The sequence below is a fragment of the Lutra lutra genome, chromosome 12, assembly GCF_902655055.1.
Source record: "Lutra lutra chromosome 12, mLutLut1.2, whole genome shotgun sequence".
Classification (NCBI taxonomy): domain Eukaryota; kingdom Metazoa; phylum Chordata; class Mammalia; order Carnivora; family Mustelidae; genus Lutra; species Lutra lutra.
The window spans coordinates 8,957,096-8,973,033 of NC_062289.1; the positions used below are offsets into that span (position 1 = coordinate 8,957,096).

The 15,938-nt window shown below is 33.7% G+C and overlaps 1 protein-coding gene across 4 annotated transcripts in view; it reads right to left on the reverse strand.

The window, feature by feature from the left end:
• CCDC102B (coiled-coil domain containing 102B) overlaps positions 1–15,938 on the reverse strand; it is a 203,624-nt gene that overhangs the window by 106,280 nt on the left and 81,406 nt on the right. The window contains exon 1 of one of the 4 annotated variants that reach the window (XM_047696567.1): positions 181–229. The exons of the other annotated variants lie outside the window; for them this stretch is intronic. The gene's annotated coding sequence lies outside the window, so the exon portion shown is untranslated. Of the gene's footprint in view, positions 1–180; positions 230–15,938 lie in introns of those variants that run through there. 4 annotated transcript variants of the gene reach the window in all.

A 15,938-nucleotide genomic window follows, 5' to 3' on the forward strand; every position in this document is an offset into this window, starting at 1 on the left:
ATGCAGAAGTCTAAAATTTTTAAAAAATTTAATAAAATTACATTACTGTGTCATTACAACTTGCTAACACCTCTATTACAATTAGAATAAAGTGAAAACACTGAATCACAGTCTGTTCCACATGATTAGCCACCAACCTTATTTCCTGGCCTTGATTCCTATCTCCCATCCTTTTCTTACCTTCCCTTTTTCCTCCAGTCATGCTGACTTTCCTCCTGTTCTTTGAAGAGACCATGTTCATTCCTGCCTTAGGATCCTGTGGGTGGAATGCTCTTCCCTCCGATCTCTGGATTCAGGTATGTTCCCCTTTCTGAATATTTAAAGTTTGAGAGGCACTGAAGGTTCAAATGAAGAGGATGAAATGCCACCAGTATAATTAAAGCACAGCCTCCAGATGTAGTAACTCTACATTTATAGAATGTATCCCCTTTTAAAACACCTTTAGTGTACAATTTGCCCGATGCTTACTGAAATTCTATTAGGTAGGTAAGGGTGCCTGCATCAAGGTTAGAATAACATGACTAGTAAGTGGCAGAGACAGGACTTGATTCAGAAGTTTCATCTCAAAATTCAGAGCTATTGCCACTATACCAATTTGTTTCTTTTACAAATGTTCAGGATAAACATCAGTATCCTGACAGAAACACAGCAAATTGTGTGATCTCAATGCCCCTTGATTTATGGAGAGTCAGGGTCAAGGAGAAGAATTTAGTTTCAAACCAAACCATCCAGTGGGCTATGGAATTTAGTAGCCAATGTCACCTACTTGTGTTTCTTATAAAAGGAAAATCCAAAGGCCAGGAGGACTGGATGCAGAGGAAAATAATGGTACCAACACTCCATGTTGGTTCTAATGTTCTTAGCCTCAGAACAAGAGACTCTTTTGGAGTCCAGCTTTCCTCTATGGAAAACATTAAATTCCTTGTTCAAAAGAAGAAAATTTTTTAAAATAGGCTCAGTACCCTTAATATGCCTTCCCAAGTCACCTCAAAAAACATTTACCATTCACGTATGTGTGTATGTATATACACACACAGTACACATATATATTTTAATTAGGTTGCATATGATTTTAATATTATTATTTAGCAGACTGAGCTAAACTTTTGTGTATATTTAGGAAAGTCAGCAGTACTTGCAGAAAATAATTCCTCCACATCAAATCACTTTTCTTTAAATAATTTTTTTAAAAGATTTTATTTATTTGACAGAAAAAGACACAGCGAGAGAGGGAACATAAGCAGGGGGAGTGGGTGAGGGAGAAGCAGGCTTCCCACTGAGCAGGGAGCCTGATGTGGGGCTCAATCCCAGGACCCTGGGATTATGACCTGAGCAGAAGGCAGATGCTTAATGACTGAGCCACCCAGGCACCCTCACTTTTCTGTTAAATCCATTTTCACTACAATTATATGCAGCAAATGAAGACTTGAGACAAAATCATAGTGATTCTCCATGTATTGTGAATATGAACTTCTATGTTCCATTATTGTTCCAAGGATCATGTCATATGCTTATATAGTCCTTTTTAGATCTCAAAAAATATATCTGCATAGATTATCAAGTTCTCAGACCATAGATTGCAGACCATAAGTTAATATGCTCTACTGCAGACCGTAAATTGGTAATCACTAGCATATATGAAGATTATATTTCTACATTATATTTCTACTTTATATTTACATTTATACTATATTATATTATATATATTATATTTATACTACATTATATTTCTACATTATATTTATAATCATACATGCATGGTTATGTTAGGACAGAAAAAAAGCACTGCCTATACTTAAACTCTAGACATTTAGAAACTGACAGATATGGTGGAGTATATGAAGATATGCAGTTAAAATATTGTTCATTGAAGATTCACTCTCATTAAATAGTAAATAGTAAGATAAAGAAATTTTAAAGAATTATTAAAAATATTAATGCTTTTCCCAAATAAAGTACAATTTAAGAATAAGAAAATTTATTGACTATGAGTTAATGTTAACTAGAATTATTTACCTTGTCTTTTAGTGTCATTTTAGTGACACAGAGTAATCTTCAACTCTGTATTTTTTACGTTCAGAATCAAAATGAGAAAACATCTTGGTATTGTTCAGAACCTGCACAATATGGATGTACGCTGAATTCCAAACTTAAGTTTTTGGTTTGTGACTTAGTCTAATCTTGCCAAAAGATCCCTGAAAGAAGTAGCTCAGGAGAATTCTTGGACACCAAATATAAAAAAGAAAAGAAAAAACCAGCCTAACATATTAAATTATAAACATATGGATGGAATTTCCTTTAAATTATACTTGAGTCTAAACCTTAGCGGTAAAGAATTTAGCAAAATACATTTGAGGTTTCCATAATACAAAACATTTGAGAAGTTAGACAGGGAATTCAACTACCCCAAAGACAGATGAGATTTTCACTCTAATATTGAGTAAACAGAACCTTCTCTCCTATTTTGGAATACTTTACTCTAAAATTAAAATATCAATCTTTACTAAGCATCTTTGTAATAAACAGTAATGAATCCATACATTAGATAGCTAAGATGTTTTTTTTTAAAATCTGTTTTTATATTCTGGAGCTAGAAAAACTGAGAAATCAAGAGAAAAGCAAAATTAAAAATGTATATATTTAAAAACAGTAATTTTCCGTATCCTTTCTCACGTAACCTAGAGCAATCTTTTTCAGATGATTATGCTTTTGACTGTTAAGTATCTCATGTTATGTGAGTACCTAGAAACAGTGAAGATTTAAATATTACCAAGGAAATCAGGTACTTTTTATTACCCTCAAAAAAAGCATATTTTTAAAAATACTGTCTACCAATGTATATAAAATAACAATTTTCAATGTTGAAAATATAGATAAAATATTAAGGTAGCAAAAGCTGCATAGAAAGAATATTTTCATTTAATTTTAAAGCAATTATGATTGCAGTAAAAATATGTAAACTTTTAAGAGTGATTTTATCTAGATTATGTGATTACACTTTTCTTCTTTATAATGCTTTCTAATATATATAGCATAGTTTTTCATATATGCAAATATGCATATGTATATATATGTATATATATATCACTCAAATGACAATTCAATAATACATAAAACAGAGATTTTGAAATAAATTCTAAATTTAAATATATTTGCATCCAAATGGCTCAACAGATGGCAGAGCTGGAGCACACTGGAAAAATCATCAGAAGGACCATAAATAATAGCGAGACTGTGTAGCTTTTAGATACTGTAAGGTAATGATGCATCACAGGTATATTTGGTGACAAGAAAACATACTACAATGTATGGAATGAATTCTGCACAAATAAAAAGAGGCTAAGTCAAATGTAAATCTGCTCTAATTCCTAAATTAGAAATTTAGGGATTTTGGGATTAGAACATTCTATTAGAGTACTTCCCATGAACCCAGTACTGGTTAAGACACTGAGGTAGAGGCAATGTGTCTTAAGTATGGTTATGTGTGTATGTGTCAGTATTTCAGACATTCACAGCATATGTGGATTTCCAACCTCACTACTGAGAACTTTATGTAGACCACACTTTCATTTTTGCTTCATTAATAGTAGCCATTTTATTTCCTGATCATGACTAGCTGATTCTCATTCTCTCCCTTCTTCTCAATCTCGGTATCTCCCCGCTCCCCCATACAATTACATTGGGAAGCTTTAATTCATTTCAATAGCAAGACTAACAGTTGTGAGAATCTAAATTTCTTGTTTATAGCTGAATTCATTATTGAGAAAATTACAGATTCACATGCAGTTGTAAGAAAGAATACCAAAATATCCCATGTATTCTTCAGCCAGTTTCCCCCAATAATAACATTTTCCAAAACTATAACAGAATGTCCCAAACAGGATATTGAAATCAATAATGTTCACTGACCTTAATCATATATTCCCAATTTAACATGGACTTGTTTGGTTTGTCCATTTTGTTCCATACAATTTTATCATATGTATAGTTTCATGTATCCACCACCACAGTCAAGACAGAACACATAATCTTCATGTTCCCCCCCCCGTCTCCAGTCCCTGGAAACTATTAGATTGTCTCCATGTCTAAAAGTTTCTCTTTTCTAAAATATTATAGAAATTGAATAATTCACCATGTAATCTTTGGGGACTGGCTCTTTCATTCACTCAGCATAGCATTCTGGAGATCATCCAAGTTGTTGCATATATGAATAGTCCACTTTTTGGTTTTTGTTTTTATCACGAGGAGAATCCCACCACATTGTCTGTTTAACCTGCTAACCTGTGGAAGGATATCTGGGCTGTTTTCAGGTTGTGGCTATTATTTAAAAAAAAAAAAAAAGCTATGAACATTGGTATATGTGTTCTTGCATGAACATAAGTTTTCACTTCTCTAGAATAAATGTCCATGAGTTTTATTGCCGAGTCCTATAGTAATTGCATATTTAGTTTTATACGGAACTGCCAACCTGTTTTCTAGAAGAAAAACCATTCTATTTTACTTTCTCATCTTCTCCAGCATTTAGTGTTCTCACTTAAAAAAAAAAAAATTCAGACATTCTGATAAGGACACAGCTCATTGTGGTTCTAATTTGCATTTTCCTGATAGCTAAGAATACCTTTGTCACGTGTTTACATACTCCATGTATTCTTCAGTGAAATGACTTTTCATGTCTTTGACCATTTTCTAAATGTACTTTTTGTTTTTATTGTTTGGTTTCCAGAGATACAGTCTTTTGTCAGAAATGTGGTTTGCAAATATTTACTCTCAATATGTATCTTTTCTTTCCATTCCCTTAACATGGTCTTTCACATACCAACAGTTTCTTTAATTTAGAAACTATCCAATTTATCATTATGTCTTTATGGATTTTGTTTTGGTGTCCAATCTAAGAATTCCTCACCTAGACCTAGATCCTGAAGATCTTCTACATTTTCGTTTCAAAAGTTGTATAGTGTAATGTTTTATCATTAAGTCAATGACTCATTTTGAATGTCTTTTTGAATCACCATGTAAAGTTTAAGACATGATTGTTTCCTGTGTATAGAGATCCAACTGCTCCAACACCTTCTGTTGACAGGCTATCCTTCCTTTACTGAATTTCTTTTATATCTTTGTTAAAAATGACATAACTCTATTTATCTAGGTCTGTTTCTGAACTATCCACTCTGTTTCATTAACCTATGTGCTATCACAACCCTTCTGCAAGTATCACAGTATCTTGATTACTGCTCTATATAGTAAGACTTACTATCTGGTGAGGCAATTCCTCCCATTTTATTCTTCTTTGTCAAGATTGCCTTAGCTATTCTAGAGCTTGTGCATTTCTCTATAAATTTTAGAATAAGCTCATCTACAGCAAAGCAAACAGTTAACAAAACCAAAAAACAACTGACAGAATGGGAGAAGATATTTGCAAATGACATATCAGATAAAGGGCTAGTGTCCAAAATCTATAAAGAACTTAGCAAACTCAACACCCAAAGAACAAATAATCCAATCAAGAAATGGGCAGAGGACATGAACAGACATTTCTGCAAAGAAGACATCCAGATGGCCAACAGACACATGAAAAAGTGCTCCACATCACTCAGCAGCAGGGAAATACAAATCAAAACCACAATGAGATACCACCTCACACCAGTCAGAATGGCTAAAATGAACAAGTCAGGAAATGACAGATGCTGGCGAGGATGTGGAGAAAGGGGAACCCTCCTACACTGCTTGTGGGAATGCAAGCTGGTGCAACCACTCTGGAAAACAGCATGGAGGTTCCTCAAAAAGTTGAAAATAGAACTACCCTATGACCCAGCAATTGCACTATTGGATATTTACCCTAAAGATACAAACGTAGTGACCCGAAGGGGCACGTGCACCCTAATGTTTATAGCAGTCTACAATAGCCAAACTATGGACAGAACCTAGATGTCTATCAACAGATGAACAGATAAAGATGATGTAGTATATATACACAATGGAATACTATGCGGCCATCAAAAGAAATGAAATCTTGCCATTTGCAATGATGTGGATGGAACTAGAGGGTATCATGCTTAGTGAAATAAGTCAATCGGAGAAAGACAACTATCATATGATCTCCCTAATATGAGGAAGTGGAGATGCAACGTGGGGGGTTTAGATGGTAGGAAAAGAATAAATGAAACAAGATGGGATTGGGAAGGAGACAAACCATAAGTGACTCTTAATCTCACAAAACAAACTGAGGGTTGCTGGGGGGAAGGGGTTGGGAGAGGGGGTGAGGTTATGGACATTGGGGAGGGTATGTGCTATGGTGAGTGCTGTGAAGTGTGTAAACCTGGTGATTCACAGACCTGTACCCTTGGGGATAAAAATACATTATATGTTTATAAAAAATTTTTAAAAAATTAAAAAAAAAGAATAAGCTCATCTATGTGCATACATAAAAATTATTGTGGTTTCAATAGGAATTGAATATAACCTATATGTCAATTTAGGGAGATACAGTGTATTTACATGAACACAGTATGCTTGCCCTATTTAGTTCTTCCTTGAATTCTTCCATCAGCATTTTGGAATTATCAGCATATAAGGCTTGTACAGGTTTGGTTAAGTTGCATTTTCTTTGGGTGAATATAATGAATTTTTTTTTCTTTTCTATGTACTTATGTTAGTGTACAGAAATAAAATTGATTTTTTGTGTGTGGTGCTCTTATATCCTGCAACCTTGCTGAACTCATTTATTCTTGGAGTTTTATTTTGTTGGAAGATTCCTTGGGATTTTTCTATGTAGATGTTCATGTCATCTATAAATGGGGATAGTTGTATAATTTCCTTTTTGATCTAAGTGCTCATTATTTATTTTTCTTGCATTATAGCAGTGGCTGGCACTTCCAGAAATGTTAAATAAGAATGGTGAAAACAGACATTCTTGTCATGTTCCCCATCTTAGGGGAAAATAGTCTTTCCATATTAAGTATGATGATAACTGCATATTTTTTTTCCAGATGATTTATTGCCAGTTGAGGCATTCCTCTCCATTCCTAGCTTGCTGAGAGTTTTTATCATGAATGAGTGAACTGTACCTTTTTATATATCAATGCTTTTTTTATATCAATTCATGTTATTAAATGACTTTTATTCTTTCTCTTGTTGAGTGAAATTATACTGATTTATTCTCAAATGTTGAACCAGCCTTGTATACCTGAAATAAGGTCCTCTTTGTCATGGTGTATAGTTGTTTGTATTTTAAATTTGTCATGTTAAGATTCTGTTGAAGATTTTTATGCAAATTTGTACAAGATATTGGTCTGTAGTTTTCTTTTTTTAGCACTGTCTTTGTCAGTAATAACAGCTTCATAAAACAAATTGGGAAATATGCCATCTTTAATTTTTAGGAAGAGTATGTTAATACTTAAAATACTTAGTAGTGCTATGGTCTGAATGTTTGTGACTACCTCCCAATCTCCCATTGCCCAAATAACATATGTTGAAAACCTAATGCCTGATATGGTGGTATTAAGAAGTGGAGTCTTTGCACAGTGCATTGGTGATGAAGATGGAACCTCATGAATAGGATTAGTGACTTTATAAAAGAGGCCCTGGAGAGCGTGCCTGTCCCTCCCACATGTGAGGACACAGTGAGAAGGTACAAGCTATGAACCAGGAAGAAGGCCCTTGCCAAAATGTGACCACACTGGTACCCTGTTCATGGACTTCCCAGACTCCAAAACTATGAGAAATAGGTTTCTTTTGTTTATTACCTACCTATTTTATGATATTTTGTTACAGCAGCCTGAATAGATTAAAAGAGATAGAATCCTCCAGTGAAGCCAAATGGGTCTGGCAATTTCATTTTTTAAAGAGTTTAAATTATAATTTTAAATTTCTTTAATATTTGTAAGACAATTTACTGTTTCATTTTGGTTGATTTTGATAGCTATGTTTTCAAGGAATTGGTCCATTTCTCCTAGACTGCTAATTTATGATCATAAAGATGTTCATAATATTCACCTGTTTTCCTAGTAGCTGCAGGATTTATAGTGATTTCTCTATTATAATCCTGACATCATCAATGGTGATTTATGTCTACTCTCTTTTTCTATATCTAATGAATAGATATTCATTAACTATTCTTTTTTGAAGAATCAACTTTGTTTTCACTGATTTTTCTCTACTATTTCCCAGTTTTGAATTTCATTGATCTCTGCTCTTACCTTTATTATTTCCTTCCTTCTTTTTTTTTTTAAGATTTTATTTATTTATTCGACAGAGACACAAAGTGTGTGTGTGTGAGAGAGAGAGAGAGAGAGAGAGAGAGAGACTACAAGCAGGGGCAGTGGAAGAGGGAGAAGCAGGCTCTCCACTGAGCAGAGAGCCTGACACGGGACTTGATCCCAGGACCCTGGGATCATGACCTGAGTCAAAGGCAGAAGCTTAATGACTAAGCCACCCAAGGTGCCTCATCCTTCCTTCTTCTTTATTTGGGTATATTTTGTCTTCTTTTCCTAATTTCTTAAAGTAGGAGTTTACTGTTTTCAGGCTTTTCCTTGTTTCTAATGTAAGAATTTAGTGCTACAGATTTTGTTCTTTCCATTCCTTTAGTTGTCTCCTAAATATTTGATATGTTATACCTTTATTTCATTCAGTTATGTATAATTTTTATTTCCTTTGAGAATTCTTCATTGACCCAGGCATTATTTAGACATGTTCTGTTTAATTTTCTACTTCTTTAGAAATACTGCTATTGTTGATTTCTGGTTGATTCCATTATGGTAAGAGAACATACCCTGCATAATTTTCATTGTTTCGGTATTAAAGGTTGTTTTGGCCTAGGACACAGTTTATCTTGGCACAGATTCCATGGCACTTGAAAACACATGTATTCTACAGTTTGGGGGTAGAATGTTCTATATGTGACAATTAGATCATTTTGGTTGATTGCCTTACTCAGATCTCTATCTTCACAGAGTTTTGGTCTTGTTTCCTAGACTCACTAGTTAGCTTATAAGTTGCTGTGAGGAGTTGCTGAAGTTCCCAACTATAATTTCACCTTTCAGCTCCATCAGGTTTTGCTTCATGCAATTAAAAATTGTGGTGCTTTGTTGTGTACTCACATTTAGGATCATTATGTGTTCCTTGTGGATTGATCTCTTTATCATGAAATGTTCCTCTTTGTCTGTAAATCTGTGGTGTTTTTGTTTTGTTTCACTCTATGTAACTTCTCTGATATTAATATAGCCACTATAGCTTTTATTTTAACAAATCAGAGAGAGAGATGAACCATGAGAGACTATGGATCCCAGGAAACAAACAGGGTTTCCGGGGCGGGGGGAGGATGGAATAACAGGGTGATGGGTACTAAGGAGGGAATGTGTTGTGATAAGCACTGGGTATTATATACAACTAGTGAATCACTGAACATCACATCAAAAACTAATGATGTACTATACAGCAGCTAACTGAACATGATTTTTTAAAAATGCTTGCATGGTGTATTTTTCTGATTTTTAAATTTCAACTTCTGTATGTCATTGAGTTTGAAATGAGTTTCTTGTTCGCATATACTTTGCTCATTTTTTAAAATTTTTTTATTTATTAATTTTTTAATTATTCAAGTTTTTATTTAAATTCTAGTTGGTTAACAATACAGTGTAATATATTAGTTTCAGGATTAGAATTTAGTGATTTATCATTCACATACCACACCTGATGCTCATCACAAGTGCACTCCTTAATAGCCATTGCCCATTTAACCCATCCCCCACCTGCCTCCTCTCCAGCCACCCTCAGTTTGTTCTCTATAGTTAAGGGTTTATTTATGGTTTTCTACCTCTCTAGTTTTTGTTTGTTTTGTTTGTTCTTTTGTTTTATCCAGCCTGCTAATCTCTGTCTTTTAATTGGTGAAATTGTGCCATTTACATTTAAGATAATTATTGATATTCTAGAGCTTATATTGGCCATATTATTGTGTTTTCTGTTTCCCTTATTTCATTTATGTTTGTCACACTTTTTTCTTTTCCTTTCATGCAGATCACTTGAGCATTTTTTTTTTAAAGATTTTATTTGTCAGAGATCACAAGTAGGCAGAAAGGCAGCCATAGAGGGAGGTGAAAGCACGCTCCCTGCCGAGCGGAGAGCCCGATGCGGGGCTCGATCTGAGGACCCCGAGATCATGACCTGAGCCGAAGGCAGAGACCCAACCAACTGAGCCACCCAGGTGCCCCTACTTGAGCATTTTTATTTTATTTTATTTTATTTTAAAGATTTTATTTATTTATTTGACAGATCACAAGTAGGCAGAGCAGCAGGCAGAGAGAGAGGGCGAAGCAGGCTCCCTGCTGAGCAGAGAGTCCGATGTGGGGCTCGATCCCAGGACCCTGGGATCATGACCCGAGCCGAAGGCAGAGGCTTAACCCGCTGAGCCACCCAGGTGCCCTTACTTGAGCATTTTTTAAAGATATTGTCTGCTTGATACACTTAAAGAGTTTTTGAGTGTATTGCTTTGTATAGTTTTCAAACTTGTTGCCCTGGGAATTAAAAAATACAAATGTGACATCAGAGTCAATTGAAATCAATATTTCACCACTTTGAGTGAAATGAGGAAAACTTACTTCCTTTTAGGTGCTTGTACCTGCTCCATTCTTAAATATCACTTTCTTTAATATAAGATAATCCTGTGATTCTTCTTTCAATTATCAAATGTGATTTGTAAAATTTATGAGGATAAAGATATTCTATTATATGTAATCATATTTGTGGCATTTGATTGTCCTTGTATTCTGGTGTACCAAGATTCTTTCTTTTATCATTTTATTTCTGTTTGAAGAACTTCTTTTAAGGGTAGTTTCTCTTCAACTGGTCTCTGTATTTCCCTTTATTTCCTGAAGAATCATTTCACCAGATATATGATTTTTAGTTCTTTTCTTTCACCACTTAAAAATGTGCCACAACCTTGTGGAAATAATGTGAACATTATAGCATATAATTTTTTTCATTTTAACTCTTATCCTTAAGTTTCAAATATAGATAGTGGCTAAGTAACGATGTGATCATTTTGGGTATTGCTAATAAAAAATAAATGCCAATAAAAAGCAAGATTAGGTCCATGACTTCAAGCCACATAACTATGTTTTGTTCTATGGCTTCAAATGTTTCCTAAACCCCAGGAAATTGGATAAAATGGTAAAGAAAAACAGTTCAGAATGTTTCTTCCCAATGTACATATCAAGTTTTTATATTATTATAAAAAGAGTATAGTGGGCACATCTCTACAATGTCCTCCAGTTATCCCCAACTTTTAGTAGTCACAACCTTGTGTAATTCCCTCCTGTTCATTGAGGCTGGCCCTAGTGATCCGCTTCTAGTGAATATAACATTGCCAGAATGAAAAACATCATTTCTGAAGTTAGGTTATGAAAAGAGTGTGACTTCCATCTTGGGAGCACTCTGTCAACCGCCCTTTTGGTGATCACTCCGATGAAGCCAAGAGCCATTTCATAAGCTGTCCTGTAGAGAGGCTCAGGAACTGAGGCAAGAAACTAACAGCTTATAAAAAATTAAATCCTGCCCACACTATTCTGAGGAAACTTGGAAGCACATCCACCCCACGCTGAGCCTAAAGATCACTGTAGCCCTGGTAGACACTTGCATTACATCCCCTTCAGAGACCCAACTAAGCCACACCTGGATTCCTAACCCACAGAAACTGAGACAATAAATAGTGTTTTAAACCACTAAGTGTTGGTATAATTTTTTGGGCAGCAAAACAGAAAGGCAGCATAGGACTACAAAAAAACACTTCCTCAAATTATCAATTATCATTGCTATCCATCACAATTTAACCTTACACAAAAGTGTCAATACTTAAGAAATAAATTGTTAAAACTGACCAATTAAAGTCAGGCTAACTGGGAAGTTAAGAGATATAAAATGAGGGAATCAGAAACAGTAAGTCTCAATCCAAAATGCCAATCATAGGATTAAAGTAAGTCAATTTTATGGTGTAGCTTCAGATGATCTTAAAATGTAAAGAGCACATGGCACTAAAGACACATTCTATTCAGGGAATCAAATGTATGAAATATTACATTATCTTGTTTAAATTACACGTGTTGACCTAAGGTAAAACTGGCTGGTCTTTTTGAAGCTTATCACAAAGGACAGGTACTCACGCCATTAGTCTATAGGAAGAACATTATGTGACTAATCCAAAAAGGAAGAAAGGCATCACAGAACAAGCAAACGAGATGTGTAATCAGGAGGATGGCCACAAATGAACATAATTACCTTTTATTGTTTTTGCTTATTTTATTTAAGCTGATTGAAATCCCAAAACAATTTTAGAGTCTATAGACAGCTTCCATTTATTAGTAATTCTTCTAAAATTCTGATGCTGGTTTGACAGCAGAGAAAAGTTTCTTTATAAATTACTTTAAAATAACTAAAAGACTGAAGTTTTCACCAAAAAAAAAAAGTTAATTTTCAGAAAAATCTATTTTTTGCCTCTGCTGACATCTGGGAAATAAAAAACCAACAAGGGAAAAATATTCTGGGTTTTCACTGGTATAAGTTGGCCCTTTGAAGGGTAATAGTACCAGGAAATATAAACTGACATGAAACAATGCCTTTAATAACTTAAAAAGGAAATAGAGTACAGAATTACTTTCCTAAAATGTTTCTCAAGAGCACATGACTACCTATAATTAGGTAACTCAACAAATAGGATTTTTCTCTATAGCTATATATAAAAATGGGCATGCTCATTTGTACATTTTGACATTCTAATAAATGCTAAATTTATTAAAAAGAAATTTTACAATTAAAATCAAGATACTGTTTTGCTTTTGAAAAATGAAAATTGTCTACAAATTATTTAGACTTCTTCTTCCCATTTTTCAATGCAAATTACAGTAGTATAAGGAAAGCTATCCATGCAAACAGCACCTTACTTAAGTTTAATAGTGCTTATTTTGAACACATAAGGTGGCATTAAAATCTGTTTTTTAGTTTTATCAATTGAAATCAATTTGAGGATAACATGTATTTTCAGTGCTTAACAACTAATATATTTTGTAATCATTATCATTTTTGATAGAAGAATAATTTCTGCAAATCAGATGATGATAAACTGAAAAGTTTGGTATCTATAGTGAAATCCAGAGACAGAGTGAAATTATCAAACATTTTCTTAAGCATTTCACATATTTGAGTCTTTTCACTTTTCACCATAATCCAAATAGTATATTTGATTGTATTTATCTTTCTATGCCTATTTTCTACTTACTCTGAGTGCAGATGTACATGTGTGAGAGTGGGTATATGTACGACAGACAAATTACTCAGAAAAAACTGTTCTAACTTTTTATTATTACAGATAAATTTTATTAATTGTAACTGCACAGTCTCTGGTCTAACAGAAAAGAATTCCAAGTATTTATAATACCACTTTAGTCTGGCTCTTCTGTACTATTCAAGTGACAATGTGCACATGCTAGTATTTTCATTTTCCTGGCTACTGTTCTTTCATTTAAATCTATTTCAGGAATGTAATTAGAAAGCATATTTTAAAATTCCTTATTTCAAACAAAGATATCAGTTTGATACGTTAAACATTAATCCATTTGCATCTGTAAAATTTCTGTTTTAAACAATAAAAAATTCCACTGTTGTTAGAAAACTTCCAAAGCAATTCCTGTGATATTTAGAAGGGCTCTGATTTCACAGTTTTACAAGTTACTAGTTTAAAGTGAAACTTGACAGTGTATTTAACAAAACCTCCAAATTCATTTATGCTCCAAAAAGAATAATACAAATCTTGCAACTATTTGGCAGTTGTCTCCTAAGGGAATTTTGAAATTATTTTTAGATATTTTATTTTATTTTTACTTAAAGTTACATTACATGATATTTATATTCTTTATTCAAAATGATATACTGGGTATTTTAAATTTTTTTAAATTAATTTAACTTACTAGTTAAATACTATTGATATTTTCCCTAAGAAATAATTTTTAAATAAAGAACTTTGCTCAAAAACTAATGATGACTAACATAATAAAATTTTAATAACATAGTAAATAACATAATAAAATTTAAAGAAATTAAAATAAAGTGGGAGTTAACAGAAAATAAAAACAAAAGTAAAAAAGGTAAATTATGCATAAAAAGAGGTCTGGGGTTAATATTAGCAAAATATTGTAAGTGGTTTCTGGGTGGTAGAAAAATGGGTAATTCTTTTTAGTTTATCTGCATTTCCTACATTTTCTACAATAAACATATATGATATTTAAAAAAACAAACTTTGTGGGGTGCTGGGTGACTCAAGTTCATTCAGCAGTCAATTTTTGATTTCTTTTTTTTTTTTAAAGGTTTTATTTATTTATTTGACAGACAGAAATCACAAGTAGGCGGAGAGGCAGACACAGAGAAAGGGGGAGGCAGGCTCCCTGCTGAGCAGAGAGCCCAGTGTGGGACTTGATCCCAGGACTCTGGGATCATGACCTGAGCTGAAGGCAGAGGCTTTAACCCACTGAGCCACCCAGGCGCCCCCGATTCTTGATTTCTGCTAGGTCATGATCTCAGGGTCCTGGGATTGAGCCCCAGGATGGGTTCTGTGCTCCGTGTGGAGTCTGCTTCAGGATTCTCTCTCTTCCCCATCCCTGATGTTCTCTCTTTTTAAAATAAATAAATAAATCTTTAAAAAAAAAAAAAAAAAGACCTTTCCAACAAATTGTGCATATCATCTTGTTGCCTGTTTGGCATGCCTTTGTATTGCATTAGCTAACTTCCAGTGTAATCACAGTTAATATAACATATAAATACCATATTTAGGAAATTTAAGACAGAAAAAAGTATATAAAATGCAACTACCTAGAAAATGCAAACACTGATAAAAAAGGAAGGAGGAATGACTATACTGAATTTAAGAAAGGCAGCAAGTATCTATTTTAGTCATTGCTATTAAGAGCCCAGGGAGGCTCATTTATTGTCAGTGTTTTCCTTTCTTGACTTAAATATGCAGTTTTTGTGCCAGATATTCAGTTAGAGGGAAGGACATGAATTTGCTCCTGGATTACCAAACTCCTTTACTTTGGGAAATCTGCTACAAAACATGAAAAATAAAGCACACTGGACCAACAGTTATTCTCAGTAGCAGCATTCTAACCACAAGAATTAGATGTCAGTTCAAATAAGAGAAGGTGAATTAACTGATCAATTTCTGACTGTTAGCTTCCTTAGAAAGCCTCCATAAGCCTTCACTTACTGCGAATTCTGAACTTGTACCCTTTCTTCAGAAATATTTAACAGAGTTTGGTCCATGTTTTAAAATTATTTGATTACTCTCTGTATTTCCCACTAAGCTGTGAGCGCAGTGTGAGTAAGGACCATGTTTGTTTTCACTCATCATTCCATCCCCAGGGGCGAGGTCAATGTGTGAGTTAAAGTAAACATTAAGTAAATATTTGTGGTTGAATGGAAGAGTAAATGAATGAGAGATATTTAAGAGAAAAGTGTCTCTAGAATCCAGCAAAGATTATTTATAAAGAATTTATAAAGATAATATTTTCATATATGGAAATGGTACCAATTTTTTACACTTCTAGATAAAAGACAATGAGTGAACACACCCCAGTTAATTTTGTGAAGTCAAAACAACCGTCATACCAAGACCTGACAAGAAGTTTATGACAAATATCTCCCACTAACATCAATATAAAAACATGCATAGACACATTAGCAAGAAAAACCTAGTGATTAAAAAGATTAATATATCATAAAGAAGTTGAATATATTCCAGGGACATAACTTTGGTTTAGCATCTGCTTATCAACTACTGCAATTTATTTAATAAACCATGCTAATAAAATGGAGAAGAATTTCATTAAATAAAAGCATTTGATAAAATTCAAAGCAGTTTATGATTTAAAAACCTAGCAAATCAAATACAAAAAGGAAGA